Source organism: Callithrix jacchus, chromosome 10 (genome assembly GCF_049354715.1).
Source record: "Callithrix jacchus isolate 240 chromosome 10, calJac240_pri, whole genome shotgun sequence".
Taxonomy (NCBI): Eukaryota; Metazoa; Chordata; class Mammalia; order Primates; family Cebidae; genus Callithrix; species Callithrix jacchus.
The window spans coordinates 4,983,090-5,000,994 of NC_133511.1; the positions used below are offsets into that span (position 1 = coordinate 4,983,090).

Consider the following 17,905-nt stretch of genomic DNA (forward strand, 5'->3'; position numbering starts at 1 on the left):
TAATAATATTTAGGAAAACTACTCTTTATTGCATACATATACATTATCTGCTTATTCATCCCATATTAATGAGGTATCTGCTATGTGTCAGGATCTCTATTAATTACTCCTATTAACTGGTGAAGAAACCAGTTACATTCTGGTGGCAAAAACTTGGTTCATTTTAGTTCTTTTCACTTAAATGGAAAAGGGTGAAAAGTGGAACAGGTTTGTTCCGGAAAACAAAGTGTTTAATTTTAGCTGCGTTCATTTTGTGATGCTGGTGAAACACTGTAGTGAAATTGTTGAATATGCTGCTACAGCTAAATGAATCTGGAGCTCAGAGGAGAGAGTTCTGGATGAGACCTAATATCTTGGAAGTTGTTGGCATGTGATGCCTGGCATTACATTGCTTCTAGTCTTACACAGTCTTATGACAAAGGACTGGAATTGTCCCCATTTTATAGGTGGTAAGACTGATGATTAGGAAGCTAGAGCACTTAATATACATGCAGAAAGAGACATACTTTAATAATGACAGAATTTAGGGTTAGGTTTGAGTATCTCTTACTACAAACCCTCTACTATTAATTATTTCTATGCACAGTATGAACTCAAGGACTCAGCCTTTTAGCCAATTGGAAACTGAATACCGCCCCATAAGACAAGGTAGTCCTGAAAAAAGAAAAATGTTACATATTATACATATATATGTAATAAATCTTTCATTTCATTACAACAGATACCATTTGTACAGGTTGTATATGGAAAAGCCAGATATCTCCTCTCTTTTCTGTTAACTCTATAAAGATATTTATCCAGTTCATCTAGATAAAAAGATAGCTTTAACACAAAATACATTTTCTAAAGAAAATATGTCAGGACATTAAACAAAATATTTGGCTCAGAAGCACCAGACTCATTTTCCAGGTTATCTTGATTCATTATTGACATATGAACTCAACCATTATAAGAAAGACACATGGAAGTTACAAAACAGGAGAGAAGTTACCTAATAGCATTTAATAAAGGTAACATCTCCTATGTAGTTATTGTGATTAAAAAAGGAATCCATATAAAATAGTGTCAATCGTCCTTATAATTATCATTATTATTTAGAAATCTCTCTTCTAAGTATTTTACAAATAGTATACTAGACCCTCACCATTAGTCAGTGGAATAGTGATTATTTTATCTGTTTTATAAGTCATTTAAATAATAAGTTGACCCAAATGACATGAATTAGGGTTCAAATCCTATTTTGACACCACTTCTGTAGTGTTAACCATGACACACTTTCACTAATGATGGTTAATGTATGTTGAGACCCCATCATGTCAAGTGCATTACTGAAATTTCACAAAAACTCCATGTGAAATGTATATTAACCTCTTTTGTATGGAAAAGGAAGCATTCACACATAAGTTACTTAAGCAATTAAGCATAATCCTGTGAAAAGAAAACAGAGTTTACAGTAACTGGGGAGTAGGAATGGAAGTTCAAGTGTTCAGAATCCAGAGCCCTACTCCTAAATCATTAAACTACATTACGTGACAGCTGACAAAGAGCTTCTTAAGAAAACACAGATAAGATGCTTAACCAACTCAGAAAAGATGAGAAAATTGGAGGAGGTGAGATTATAGAAGCTTCTCAGAAGAGCAGTCAAAAACACCGATCTTACGATTCAGTGTCAGTGTTGGAACAGAGAATGTGAAGAGTTGCAGAGAGTACACAGGGGTATGGAATATCTAGTCCGCCTGAGTTCTGCAGTTCTGTTTAACTGCTGGCATGGTCAGTAAACTAATACAGGGTTGACTGAATGAATATGTGGTGAAATGTAATAAGCAATTAAACTAAAGAGGTTTACAACACAAACGGCACATATGACAAAGACACAGCTAACATCATTCTCAATGGTGAAAAGATAAAAGCTTTTCCTCAAAGATGAGAAAGAAAACAAACATACCCACTTTTACCACTTCTTTTCAATGTATTATTGGAAGTCCTAGCCAGAGCAATTAGAAAACAGAAAGAAATTAAAGACATCAAAATAGGAGAGGAAGAAGTTAACATGTTCCTGCTTATGGATGACATAATCTTATATGTAAAACAAATCCTAAAAGTTCCAGCAAAATTTGTTAGAACTAATACACAAATGCAATAAAGGTGGAAGATATAAAAACAATATGCAAAAACCAGGATTACTTTTATAGTGACATCAAACTATCTAAAATATTGAATAAAGAAAAAGTTCCATTCGTAATAGCTATAAAAATTCCACTAAATAATAAGAAATAAATTTAACCAAGCTTGCTAAAAAACTACATATTGATAACTATAAAACATTAATAGAATTAACTGAATTAGACTCACAAAAATAAAAAGATATCCAGTGTTCATGAATTGGAAAAAATAATATTATTAAAACATCTATAATACCCAAGACATATATAAATTCAATGCAATTCCTATTAAAATTGCAAGGCATTTTTTATAGAAATAGAAAAATCAACCTTAAAATTCACATGGAATTACAAAAAAATTCAAATAACCAAAGCACTCTTGAGTAAACAGGACAAAGCTGTAAGCATCATACACCCTAACTTTGAAACATACTACAAAGTTATAGTAATCCAACTAGCATGGTACTGGCATAAAAGCAAACACAGAGAACAACAGAACATGACAAAAACCCCCAAAATATAACCAGTTATTTCCAGTGTATTTATTTTGAAAAAAGTTTCAAAGACACACAATAGGTTAAGGACAATCACTTCAATAAACAGTACTGGGAAAATTAAATATTCACAGGCAGAAGATTGAAACGGGATCCTTATCTCCAAAAATCAAGTAAAAATGGCTTAAAATCATAAACATAACAAACTATGGAACTACTAGAAGAAAACACTGGAAAGCTTAATGGCATTGGTCTAGACAATGATTTTTGGATATGACATCAAATATGTGGGCAACAAAAGCATAATTAATGATGAGATTACATCAAACTAAAAAAGCTTTTGTACAGCCAAGGCTGTAAACAAGAGAGTGAAGAGATAGCCAACAGAATGGGAGTAAATATTTGCAATCCATATATCTGATAAGATGATAATATTCAAAATATATAAGAAACACAAATGATTCAATAGGAAGAAAGCAAATATTAAAAAATGAGCCAAAGACCAGAATAGACATTTTTCAAAAGAAGATGAATAAATGGACAGCAGGTATGTACAAAATGCTCGACATCTCTAATTACCAGAAAAGTTAAAACCACAATGAGACAGCATCTCACACTTGTTAGGATGGTTAGAATGTTTATTATCAAAAAGACAAAAGATAACAAGTGTTGCAAAGTATGTAGAGAAAAAGAAAACTCATTATAATGTTGTTGAAAATATAAATTGGTACAGTCATAATGAAAAACAATATGGAAATCCTCAAAATATTTCAAATAGAACTAATGTGTGACCTAGAAACCCAAATATTTAGTATATGTATTTAAAATGAAATCAATATGTTGAAAAGATGTACACTTCCATTTTTATTGAACGTTATTTAAATAGGCAAAATATAAAATCAACCTACATGTCTGTAGAGGGATAAATGGATGAAGAAAATGTAGTTTATATACATTATGCAACACTATTCAGCTCTAGAAGAAAGAATCAAATCCTGTTATTTGTGACAATATTGATGAATATGGAGAACATTATATGAAGGGAAATAAGCCAGGCACCAAAAGACAAATGCCATATGAGCCCATCAATGTGTTAAATCTAAAAATGTTAAACTTATAAAAGCAGTAGGAAGAATGGTGGTGATTGGGAGAAGGCAGGAAGTTTGGGGAGATGTTGGTCGAGGGAAACAGAGTTTTAATTAGATAGGAGAAATAAGTTTGAGAAATCTGTACAACCCAGTGACAGTAGTTAATAATGTGTTCTTTAAAAGTGTTTGACAGAGTACATTTTAAGTGTCATAATAACAAAAAAATGCTAAGCATATGTGTAATGCATATGTAAATTAGCTCTATTTAGGTATTCTACATTATATCAATATTTGAAAACATCATTTTGTACATGATAATTATAGAATTTTTTGTCAATTAAAGAAATAGATTAATTTTAATTAAAAGAAAACTTAAGTTTGGCCTGAGATCACTTTTCATAATCTATAGATTCTCATAGCATCACTTATAAGCTTAAAATAATAAATAAATGACTCAAATGTATAGATCAGCCCAGATGCACATCCCCACATGGAAACCCATATATCTAACAATGAGACGTCACTTAAAATTATCCCACAACCTCATTCAATTGAACTTTTAAAGATGAAGTGCTCATTTTTTTCTATTTCCATTCTTCATTCCCTCCTCCATATAGTAATAAATAAAAGTTAACCTCCAAGTTCAGAAAGGCAGCCAAACCTGGTGATATTAAACTTCTGCCTTCTTTATATTTTATTCCCCAGCTCAGTTCACACTGCATTAATTTTATTTAGTAAACATTTTCATAATCTGACAACTTCTCTTAATTCTAATTGTCCATTACTTCTATTCAGGCCAACATCCTTTCTTTCTTAATTACCCTAAGAACCTTATAAACCTTCTTTTTGTCCCTTCTCTTCTATTCTTCATATTGAAGAATGTTCCAATATCTAGATTTGACCATGAAACCTCTCAGCTGATTCCAATGTAGGCCTTGTCATTCAGCCTCACCTTCTGATGCTGTTCCCACCTTGCTCATTACATTCAAAATATTCTACCCTTCATTTAATTTCTAGAAAGCCCCTACTTCGGGATCTATGTATTTCCAGCCCCCACCTTCTCATTCCTTCCTGTTTTCATCCTGCTCTCTATTTATCCTCCAAGTCTAAGATTAGATGGCACTTTTTCGGGCAATCCTTTCTGAGTCTCTCAGGGGAGAGAATGTCAGAGGTACATGCACCTAGGGAGCCTTGTTTCTCTTGAGGGTAGCATCCTTTGTTTTTTTTTTTTTTTTTTTTTTTCATTTAACTGTTACTTCCAGCCTACTTATCAGCATCCATCATTAGATTTTATGCTCTGTGAGGACAGGTGGCCATAAACTAGGCCTGCACTACTTCTGGCATTCAAGGGAAGTCTGATAATTATCTACTGAATCATTAGCTGAGTGAATGTAGAAGCAAATGAATCAAATTTAGGTGTGGCCCAACTCTTGAAGAATACTTAATAAAAACTAAGTGAATCTGATTTCATTTAACAGGCATTAAGCACACATTCAAAGTTTCAAGCAAAGAGAAGGCACATTCATTCTCTTATCTATTCAGAAATATTTGGCAAGCGTTAGTTTGTGAAAGCACTGTGCTAGTGGTGGTGGTGGCACCAGTTTGGAAACATGTGACCTACACATTCAAGCTTTTAGTCAAGTGGAAAGATAGTTATGCCTGTTAAAAAATTAAGAATTTAAATAGAGCAGTTGATCAAGAAAAGCATGAGCCAAGTGTGTTTCAGGTGGAAGATACCTGTCCAGAAGAGGGAGGGCTTAGCACTGATATCTGAAGGATTAGTAGAAATTTGCCCCTTGGACAAATGGGGGCTGTTCTCTGCAGTCTATTTAAGATTGAGCTATTCAGGGTCAGGAAAGGGTGATAATCTGATTTTTTTATATGTACGTGGATTATTCAGATATGTTATAAGGTTTGGAAACCACTGATCTATTCCTTTTCCTTTTCCAATGAGAAGAATGAAGCCAAAGAAGCAATATGACCTGCTGGAATACTAGCTGCCTCAGTAGCTCAGGACTCCAACTCTGAGACTTTCAGCTTCTGTGTGTAAGACAGTCAGCCTGAAAGTAGCGTGCAGTATGGACTGAAGGGTTACCTTTTGGAGAGTGGGAAGCCAGTTAAAAATCTGTGAAGGCAACCCAAGAAACACTGCATGATAATAGTTAGTACCAGGACTACATAGAAAGATGGAAAAAGTGCGATCACTTTAAACATCCCAAGAATGTAATTCAAGACACGAGATGACAATGCGATGAGAACACAGAGGCTCTCAGATCTGTTTCTGGGAAGTAGGTTTGTGATCTGAAGAATAAATTTGGGATCAAGAGGAAGCAGAGAAGATTTCAGAATGTATTTAGAAACTTACGAAGTTTTCTCACACAAATAACTTGCTCTGTCTTTCTTTACACACTTGATTACTAGAAGCTGAAAGAAAGGAATTAACCTTTGTCTGACTTGAAAGTATCTAGAGAGCATACTCTCCTTCAGTGTCTGCACACAGAGTCCCGTGATTCAAAATACACACAACCAACGAGAGAAAGACTCAGCATGCACACTACTGGCTCTCTTCTCTTTCTGCCCGTTACACAGCAATAAATCAAGAGTTTTCTAAGATTTAAGTCCCCAATTTTTAGTCAGAAAAAGACCCCCGACTCACCAGCCATAGGTAGCAGCCTCTATACCTTCGCACAGCCCCAAAAAGTATCTCAGACTCCAAAATAAAAGTCACGAGGCATTTCTTTATTGCAGGGAGGAGGGGGGCTTGTAATTACAGATCACAGAGCTGCTGCTGAGAACTTCCAGGTTCATTGGCTGGAAGCGCCCTGTAGTCAGTAAATTGGCTTTCTAGTCCTAAACTCTAGTTTCTTCCTTTGGGGGAAAAATGCAAATGATCTAACATTGTTCAGTGGGTTCACACCTCAGCCTGGTTTTCCTTCTCTTTTCATGGGCCCCACACCTTCTTCTATTAATCCTCTTCTTCTCCTGATCTTTCACTTTTTCTAGCTCTGCTTGTCTAGAACAACCTGTCCTGAATGAGTGAGATCTAACTAGTCTCCTCGTTATTTTCCCAGAAGAATTATCAAATAGTTTATATTTCATTGCTTTTTTTTTTTTCATTTGGATTGTTATTTTGAATTCAGGGGTACATGTGCGGGTTTGTGAAAAGGGCAGATTATGTGATGCTGAGCTTTAGGGAGTGATTTAAACCATCACCTCGGCAGTGAGAATGGCACCCAGGATGCAGGTGCTCAGCTCTCGCCCTCCTGCTTCGCGCCGTCCTCCACTACTTCCCAGCGTCTGTTATTTCCATCTTGATGTCCATGCGTAACCACCATTTAGCTGTCACTCATTAGTAAGATCGTGTGGTATTTGGTTTTCTGTTTCCGTGTTAATTTGCTTAGGATAATGGGCTCCAGTTGCATCCAGGTTGCTGCAAAAAACAAAAACAAACAAAAGCCACGATGATTTGAATGTAAATGGCTGCGTAATACTCCTTGGTAGATACGTACCGCCTTTTTTTCCCTATCCAACCCACTATTGGTAGGCCCTGGGTTGACTCTATGATTTTGCTATGGTGAATAACCTGGAAGCACGTGTTTTATTGATAGAACAGTATTTTCCTCTGAGAATTTAGCCAGTAATGGGATTGCTTGGTCACATGGTAGTTCTGTTTTTAGTTCTTTGGTAAACCTCCAAGCTGCTTGTCCCGAAGGTTGAAGCATCACATGGCTGGACTTCAGGCTATACCAACCACACAGCAAGGTACCAACACAAAATACATACTCATAGATAGATCCATGGAACTTAATAGGGAACTCCAGAATAATACCGCTCACCTGTAACCAACTGAGAGTCAACAAAGTCAACAAAAATAAGAAATGAGGAATGGACTGTCTATTCAATAAATATATTTTCTGTTTAAACTGTGCTGAGGAATCATGACGGGGTCTTCCCTCCACATCTCCCTGTCATCTTACCCTTTCATTGACGATCATTCCGAAGGAATCCCTTTATCTATTTCCTGGAATGCTTTCCTTCAACTGCCTAAGATTGCCTTACTGGTTAATTTTTACTGAGGGTGACAGTTTGCTTCTGCTTTTCGATATTCTCTTAGCAAAGTGATCACAGATGTAGTCTCAGGTGGAATATGCACAACAGTACAGAAAAAATATGCCCAAACAGTTAATCAAAGGGCAAAAACAAAAGGGACTGCAATGCATTCAAGCTATGAAGGCTTTTTTAAAGTCAGAAATTAAATCTGATTTAATGGATTTAAGATTAGAAAAGGCTCATATTTGCAAGTAAAAGGGTAGTTCTTTGAATTCTCCCTAAACCTTAACATCTCAGAGTGAATGATTTCACCCCTAACTCATTTCTCTGCACCGTGGAGGGACTTCATTGTGCACACCATGTATCCCAGTGTTTCTTTGGGTATCATGCACCATCTCCAAAGTGCTTTATTTTTGACGGCTGTCTTACCTTTTCAAGGAATCTGTTAACTACCGAGAGCGTAGAGTTAATTCAAGATTTACTTTCTCTCTTAAATACCTTAGCAAAGAATAGAAATATGCAGCTTCTGTTCTTGGATTTGTCAGTAGCAAACAGGGATTTGGGAAAAGTTCCTTATCAGATTACGCTTTCACTGCCTTAGCTATCTGTCTTCCCATCTCTCCTACTGAGCTCTAAATTCTTTGAAGTCAAGTACCTGCAGTAATTTGTATCTGCATCCTTAAAACAGATGGTTTTTTGAAAAGAAAAAATGGTGCCAATAGCCAGTTCAAGTCTTACAGATTAAGTCGAACATTCTGAATTCATTACTCCCTCTGATTTGCAACCCCTGTTTCTCCAGTGTGGAAGAAAACTGAGGACACGTTTTCATTTTTGTATTAGATTTATTAAAATGTTCAAAAAATCTATTATTAACCAGACGTAATTCCAAAAACCTTTACAGAATGAAGGAACTCTTGGTTTCCTATGGGAAAAAGAAATAAAAAACAAACATGAAATAATTTTTCTAAAAGAAACGTAAGTTATAAAATTATGCCACCAGTGAGAACATACACAATCTTAAAATGTAAGACTGCATGCTATTTGTAAATGTTACCCTGCTGAGGTGGAGGGAGCCTTCACAGTCTTATGGCCACTTCTAGGCCAATATCAGCTAACCCCCAGAAAGGGTCAATGTTCTCTGCACTGACCAGAAGAAACACATTACTTCTGTATTTTCTATATGTTACACCACAGCTTGATTATCCCTTATCCAAAATGCACGCTACAGGAAATATTTTGAATTTCAGCTATTTTTGCATATTGGAATATCTACATTATACTTACTGGTTTAGCATCCTTAATCCAAAAACCTAAAATTTGAAATGCTTCAATAAGCAATTCCTTTGAATATCATGTGGGTGCTCACACAGTTTTGGATTTTAGAGCATTTCAAAGTTCTAATTTTTGGATTAAGGATTCTCAACCTGTAGACCCAGAGTCCTTGACTAAAAGGCATTTCCACTACGCTTTCCTGAACCTTCCCACACTCCCGACCCTGCCCTACACACACACCTGCCCACGGATATTCACACACTTCCTTGTTTTAAAGTCCTGGGAAGAGGTAGAAATGCTTTGTCAAAGTCACCCCTTCAGTGGTGGGCCTCTGTGCTTTATCATCTGGCTGGTCAAATGAAAGTCAAACCTAAAAGAAAAAGGAAAGTCTGGAGACCTGTTTTTTGAAAAGGTTCTTGATAGGTAGGATTTTGAAAAATGTGCAAGCTTTGAAGCAAGAATGACTAAATTCTAAAACTGATTTCTCCAGTTTCTGATTGTGTTTCTTTGGACAAGATATTTAACAATCCCCTGTCTCAGCCTCTTGTTCTCTAAAATGGGTTATTTTTAAGGTTAAAAATTATGTATTATCATGTACAAAATACTTAGAACAGGATCCATTCTTAGTGAACATTCAATAGCTACCATTGTTGATGTTATTTACTCAGGAATTGGATCCAATTCTGAATTATTTCTATAAACCTGAGATTCAAGGATACAGGAATTTCTTTATGTAAGGGAAGCGGAAGTATGATTCTCCAGAACAGCTCAGTGAAATTGGCACTAAGAAAAAGCCAATGCGTTTCAGAAATGCCTCAGGTATATCTTTCACCCCACTCTTCCTGGTGTTCTGAGCATGGCACCTCTGCCGACTTTTCCTTCCATATCCTTTGAGCTTCTTCCAGGGAGCAAAGCTTGATGCTCCCCCTGTGCATGAGGAATGGGGGCTAGCAAGGTTTTCCCTCACTGACACAGCCTGAGGAGCTGCATGAGACAAAGGACATCATGAACAGTGGCATCGCTCTTTGTTCTGCGTCGTGTTTCTTACAGCTTCACCTATGGATGAAGCCACAAAAATGAAAACGCACTCTGAGGAGGACATTTCTGATTTTTCACAGCTGAGTAACTTCGCTGCTAATGCAGAACATTTTCAGCCAGAGATTTCCAGGTGTGCAATACAAGGATCTCCTTTCGTATTTCAGGGTCAGTCTTTTTACAAGCATTTTAGACAGAAATATAAAAAGGAAGCTTTTCAAGGTCACACATGATAAAACACTCTGAAAACAATCAATATGGGAGATAAAATAGGATATAAATTTACTTCAAAAGATTTGAACCATAGAATAAAATTTAATGGGCACAGGTCTTAATTAAATCTAATTTTCGTTAATAGATATGTGTATCTTTTTATTTATTTACTAAATATGCATGGTAGCGAGCACTAGGGATGTTTTTTTAATGAGCCTTCATGCTGCGCTTCCGGATCTCTTCTTACTATGTCGGTGCATGGAGGAGGCGATTGTTAAACACAGGAACGAGAATGATGTAAAACAGAAGGATAAATGCCAAAATCAAAGTGCACACTAGTTGTATTCATGGCCGAAACATTGATTGCCCAGATATACGACGAAATGTTTTCACAGAGCTTGTGTGAGAAAATGAGGCTTTTATTTCATCATAGGTTCAACACAATTCGACAATGTGATGTACTTGTTAAAAACTTAATGTAATCTTCGTTTCAAAATAGAAATAACTTTTCTAGATTTGTGGAGTATCTTTTAGAAACCATCCAGTCAAGAAAATAATGTTTAATTTTGAACATAAGTTTGAACCACTGTTATATGATCATTTAGATAAATAAAGGTAGAATGCCATGTGTTGACATGGGGAAGAGCTAACGAGAATGGATATTTTGGAAAAAAGTACAGAATAATCATTTGGTCATTGAAATATTTGGTTTCTTTATAAAGAAGAATGAAAACAATGTAAAGAAACTAAATAGAAGGATAGGGGTTATTGTAGAGGTAATTTTTCTTAGTAAAAATACAGTATTTGGTTATGAAATGAGTATCCCAGGCTGTAAGACATTTAAGAAAACATTCATGACTTAATCAACCTTAATAAATTCAGTGTAGTAATACCCAAACTTGGTCAAAATCTGCATTTCTAGCCTCTCCATTGCCTAATGATGTTTCCTTTATTTTAGAGGGCCCTTGATGACCATGGGTTATTTAATGAAATAGAAGTACAAACAGAGAGACCGTTCTAAATTTGAGAGAAGAATGCATAAAACTGGCCATGGCTTGAATGTCAGAGGTGCCTGAGAGGAAAGCGGCCAAGAGGAGTTTCAGGTTCCTGGGTTGAACAACCGGTGATAGTGGCACCAACAACTGAGTTACGTAAAACTGGAAGAGAAGCAGGGGGAAGAAGAATGGTATGTCCAGCTCTGAAACTGTTTACATAAAGGTGTTTGTGGAGGATGTGAGGAAATATTTCAGTAGGCCTTGAGAAAGAGATTTGGTACTATTGGCATAGTCAGGATTTGAGACATAAATTCAGAATTTTTAATACAAACGTGGCTAGTGAAACTGAGACAGTTTCTACAAAAGCAGAATAGATGGTGAAAATAAATTTATATGCTCACTCTGTGGGGTTCTCCATAGTTCCTTAACTGTGGTTCACCCTACACCACCAAAGTGAAGGAAGACAGGGTTGGAAGAATGCTCTTTCTTTAAAAACAGCATTACCCAGGAAGGAGGGGAATGCTCCTTGAGAGTCTGGTGTAGTAAAGCTATTTCCAGATGCTGAACCTAGAAAAAGATGAAGGACATTGAAATAGTCATTTATCATCTCTGGAAAACTTTACCCCAATGTGTAGGACACTTCCCACCAAAAATTCCTCCCACAACCCTGACTGAGTGACAGTAAATAATGTTCAAGATGTTCTTTAATTTAGAGAGTGTTGGGGGATATAAAATGAAAGAGACATTGAAAAATAATTTAGTATTTATTACACATGGATGAAAACAGAAACCTCCCCCATGTCTGCTTAGACAGGTATAAGTGTTCCCTAAAACTCAGGAGAAAAGGCTTCCTCTTTCACAGCACATCTCCCTCTGAAGTGGCTTTGGAAAGTGCCACAGAGATCAGTGACTAGGGGTCCACCAGACCTCTCATCCTCATCATGTGGTAGGTCCGAGAAATCACAAGAATGGGCAGGCTCATTTCCTGGGCACTGTATCGGGCCCTAAGTGGCTGCAAGTGGAGGCAATACAGGCTCCACAGCAGGATCTGCAGCCTGGGTGATCTTACCCAAAGAAACTGCCAGGAGGCAGCTGGGAAAGAGCCAACATGAAATCCTTACTTTTCTATAATCATGCAATGTCTTCTCTGAGGGTATCAACATTTCTAAACTAAAATTTATTCTTCTTGGAGGGCACAATTTTGGAAAGAAGTCATAAAACGTATTTGATTACAGACCCTAAAGTTTCATGTCAGGCAACTACTTAAGTGCCTAGGGCATCTTGGACTCAAAAATTCTAAATCAATCCATCGACATTGTGCCTCACCAGGAACACTGGAATGTATAGTGTGAAGCTTTTCAGATGCTTCTCATGAGCTTCAGCAAGTGAACTACCACATGCTCAGAACAGGAAATGAGCTTCAATCAGAAGACGGCCACTGAGGATGAAGATACAGAACCAAAGGAGAGTCAAGGGACAGGCACTGTCCCTTGTTAGAGAAACATGGCCCAGACGCCAGAGATAAGAAAGTTTTCTGCAACTTAACATGACTGGTAAAGACATCACATATAGGCACGTTGATAAGCCCTGCCTATCCACCAGGTGACGATCCTCTTCACAAATGTTCGTGATGCAAACTTGGCATGCCGGAGCCCCCTTCCAAATAACAGAGTCAAACAACGCTCGGGCCTTATCCATGACTGTGGCGTTTTCACGTTTTACTTTCTCCATCTCTTCCTGGTTCAGCACGCTTTTCTCTAATAATTCATCCAGTAAGCCATTTATTGCACCTTCATCCACTGAACAGATAAACAGCTTCCTCTTCTCCTTCAGGACCTTGTCTGCTTAGAGCACAAGGATTTCTCACATCCTGATAATAGCCTTGTATTCCTCTCATGTCATCAACAGGAAGTGACCTCATTTAGATTTTATCAGGAAGATGTTCCCCTCCTCACAGTTGGGTAATCCCTCTTCTTACTGTACAGCTGTCCTACTTGTTTCCCTGAATAGTCCCTGTACATGTGCCTGAAGACTGAGTTTACGATTTCCAGGTTAGTCTCTGTAAAGCAGAGACCATCCTTTCATGTCCCATGTTTATTTAACTCTAAATAATAAAGTAATGAAACAGAAATAGCCCATTTCCTTTAGGAACAACAGGTGCTAGTACTCTTCCTGTGCCAATTCTGCACCTTCTATTAGACTTATGACATGTGAGAGTTTAATTAAGATTGCAAAATGACAGCGGGCTACTACTAAAGCCTCAGTTCCTTTCTGGGCTTGTTTTTCCTTTCTAAAGGCTGCGAGAGTCTTCTAGTTCTTTCTCTCCTCCCTGTTCTCTCTCTCCCTCACTTCTGCTCACTTGAACTTCCACAGATACTAATTATGGCTTCCAGAAGAGCCAGCCCCTTCCAAAACTCTTTCTTCCCAGGGACCTGTCCTTGGAACAGTGTAAGACTCACCAGCCATGGCTTTCTCTCCTGCCGTTCTTGTGTGATGTAAAACTGAAGCATGTTTCACCTTCCTTTTATCCTTTCTTAGCAGGGCGTGCACACACATTGCGAAACAACCACTGCACATGCATGTGCACTGATTTTTTTTTTTTCCAGGGAAAATCAGATTCCTGATCTGTAGAATGTATCGGAGAATGTATCCTTGGGAAATTTTCTTCACCAGTCCTTGGAACAGGTCAGAGTGAGAGGGGAATGGGGCTTGGAGAATAAGAAAAGAATGTGAAAGTATGTGTACAATGAACTCACACAGTGAAGAGTTTCTCATTCATTAGAAAAGTAACACAACCTTTAGAGAATTTGGTCCACTGCTCTCCCAGGCCAACCTCACATGGGAATTCATGGAAAATTATGTCCCTGTGAAACCATTTTGCTTTAAGAAATGAAAACATTTTCACCAAAATTAAAGCTTTACTTATTTAATGTCCTTCCTTCTCATGGGATGTTTTTCCTAATACAGTATTTTATTCTGTCACCCAGGCTGGAGTGTAGTGTCACTAACATGGCTCACAGCAGCCTCAGCCTCCACCTTCCTGGGCTCAGCAGAGGAACCAGGCACATGCTACCATGGCCAGATGGTATTTTTATTTGAAAAACAGAGACTCCCTATATTTCCTAGGCTGGTTTTGACATCCTGCCCTCAAGCGATTCACCCACCTTGGCCTCCCAAAGTGTTGGGATTATAGGTATGAGCCACCCACCCATCTAGGATTGTTTTCTTTTGAGGGTCATTGCATCATAGAGGCCCAGAGCCAAGACTCTGGACTCAGAATGTTGAACTTAGCATTTTAAACTTCATTTTGTGAGCAAGAAATTGAACTTTCCTATGCACTGGTACCTTTGTCAGTAAAATAATTTCATTAATAGTACATGCCTACAGTTTTGAGCACTAAGTGAGAGAAAAATGTAAAAAATGCATGGAACATTGCCTGGCAAATGGTAAGCAGATAATGAGTGATATTAGTATAATTAATGCAAATATTTTACATTAGAAAAAAACAGGGAAAATTATTTGCAGATTATACAGCTAAGTTTTGTTAGACTCTTCAAGCAGTGCCTCCAGTTATTCATTTAACATTTAACATTCATTTAACATTTAACCACACGGACCATATAGTTGTAGGAGCCAGGGGTTCAGTCAACACATACCACAGTCATTTACCTCTTGCTCTCACATACAAAAGTGAAAGACAAATGTGAAGCCCTCTGTGTAGTATGTAACTGGGGTATTCAGAATGTGCAAAGATGGCAGGTGATGAGAATAAGAAATTAATTGGAGAAGTAGGAGACAAAATATTTGAAGACTCATGAAAACTGTACAGAGAGAAGCCACGGAAGGCCAGACGAGGACTCTGTCTTTGCAAGCACGTGTTCAATTGATTTCACCAGGAATAAATGCAATGTGGCCAATTTATTTTATGAATCTCTTTGATGGAACATGGACTAATAACAAAATGCAGATGGTACTTTATGGTGATCAATTTCGTGACCAATATTTTTCTTGGGTTATTGCCTTATCTTTAGAGAATAAGGACCTGAAGTTACAAAAAACATCCACCTTTTGACATGTGGGCCACCAGCCTTACCTCCTGTGCTCTAAGCTAAGAGACAAATGTGTTTGGTTAGAGTAGAATACACTGTGTAAGAGGACAATTATGTGGCTTTTAATCCCTGGAGTTTCTGATGATTTATTTTGAATCTTTACTCTGACAATGAGTTAATCTGATTGCAGCAGAATCTTGTGCTCCTGGCTACTGAGAGGATTTGCAGCACGGAAGAAAGCAGAAATTACCTGCGTGCCTCTCCTCTTCCATTCATTTTCTTTTCAATTTATTTACTGATTATTTTCTCTATTAATTTAAGGATTTCACATGAAGGTTTCTCCTCCAGTGAGAGCCATAAACTACTGAGCTGAGCATGCCAAAGTGGCCTCCAGGACACAGAAGCCATGACTAGACCATGTGTCTGGGATGTAGAATCATAAGCCTCGAGCCTCATGTCCTGGGAAAGCAAACACTGAGCCACTGGATTGCAAGAGCCCACTGTTGCCTCAAAAATGAAGATGTTATAAACTGATGACAACTCAATATCCAGCTTAGGAGCAAGGGAAATCATTTGTGCTATACACACACACACTGGAATACCTATTCAGTCATAAAAGAAAAAAATACAAATATATGCAATAACATGGATGAAAACATTATGCTTTCATTATGAGTGAAATAAACCATATACAAAGGAACACATATCCTGTGATTCCAATTATATAAACCTCTAGATTAGAGATAACTAACCTGTAGTGATAAAAATTTAATCATGGCTTATCTTAGGGGAAAGGGGCAGGAGATCGAGGACAAATGGCATGACAAAACTATCTGGGTGACAAAATTGACCAACGTTTCTATCTTTTATTTTTTTTTTTTTTGAGACGGAGTTTTGCTCTTGTTACCCAGGCTGGAGTGCGATGGCGCGATCTCGGCTCACCGCAACCTCCGCCTCCTGGGTTCAGGCAATTCTCCTGCCTCAGCCTCCTGAGTAGCTGGGATTACAGGCATGTGTCACCATGCCCAGCTAATTTCTTGTATTTTTAGTAGAGACGGGGTTTCACCATGTTGACCAGGATGGTCTCGATCTCTTGACCTCGTGATCCACCTGCCTCTGCCTCCCGAAGTGCTGGGATTACAGGCGTGAGCCACTGCACGTTTCTATCTTTACTTTGCCAATGACCTAATCCGTTTGCAACACAGTCTGTGCTCCTTGCCACTGGGAGGATGTGTAGCCTGGAAGAAAGCAGAAACTGCCTACACATTCATTTTCTTCCATTCATTTGCTTTTAAATTTATTTATTTTCTCTATTAACTTAATGATTTCACACAAACGTTTCTCTTCCAGCCAGAGTCACAATCCACTGAGTAGAAGCATGCTGAAATGGCATCCAGGATACAGAAGCTATGACTAGTCTGTATATCTGGGGACAATGAACCATAAGCCTCAAGTCTCATGCCCTGGGGAGCTAAACACTGAGCCACTAGATTGCAAGAGCCCACTGTTTTCCTCAAAAATGAAGATCCTGAAAAATGGAGACAAACCAATATCCAATTCGGGAGCATAAAATAACAATTTGTGCTATGCGTGTACACTGAAATGCCATTCAGTCATAAAAGGGAAATATTGCCAAGATACGCAATCACATGAATAAAAACATTTCACTTTCTTTTTGAGTGAAAGAAGCCCTATAAGAAGGAACACATACCCTGTGATTCCAATAATATAAAGTTCTAGATTAGCAGAAACAAATGTAAAGTTATAGAAATTCAATCACTACGTATCTGAGGAGGAAGTGGAAGGAGATTGAGAACAAAGGGCAAGACAAAACTTTGTGGAGTGACAAAATCGGTTTGCCTATTCATTGGGAAGTGATTATACGAAATATCCTCATATCATTAATAACCAATTTGCAGTCGCAAAAGGGGTACATTTTCTTTAATGTAAATTATACTAAAATAACATTACAATTTCGAAATGAAGAAGGTCAGTGGTAGTAATAATAGACTAATTTAGAAATTGTTTTAAAATTACAGGACACACTCAAGCCTCCACAAATTAGTCATAATTCTGGTAAGAGTAAGTGGTTCTTATAGTGACTGAAATGTAATTACCTGCCATCCAAGTTTGATGGGGATATGTACACTGAATTAAGATAATTTTATAGGCCTAATTTATTCACTGAAATATGTACCTGAAAGTAATATTACATAAGTAAAATTATCTTAAAATGAATGAATGTAGCAACTCTAAGTAATGTTTAAAATGCACATAGTGATTTAAAAATCGTTCTATCAGTGTGAAGTCTGTGAAACAATATCATCCTAAATGACAGAGTAGATTCCACAATAATCCCCGACACGGAAGACAGAAAATTCCTGTGCTTGGCTTTTGGCTGTCCCATTTCCAAGCCTCAGAACATCATGCACCCTTTCAGTTTACCCAGCCCCTCTTCTTATTTATACTTCTGGACTATCAGTACATTTTGGGTAATACAACTCAGAGCACTAATCAACCATAACATGTTATTTTATTTTTTCTTTG

The 17,905-nt window shown here is 37.5% G+C and overlaps 1 long non-coding RNA gene across 2 annotated transcripts in view; it reads left to right on the plus strand.

The window, feature by feature from the left end:
- LOC118145585 (uncharacterized) overlaps positions 1-17,209 on the plus strand; it is a 41,414-nt gene extending 24,205 nt beyond the window's left edge. The window contains exons 5-6 of one of the 2 annotated variants that reach the window (XR_013522986.1): positions 11,273-11,500; positions 12,639-17,209. This is a non-coding gene — a long non-coding RNA (uncharacterized LOC118145585). Of the gene's footprint in view, positions 1-11,272 lie in introns of both variants that reach the window. The other variant, XR_013522985.1, reaches the window with a different exon arrangement.
- The last annotated feature ends 696 nt before the right edge of the window (positions 17,210-17,905 follow it).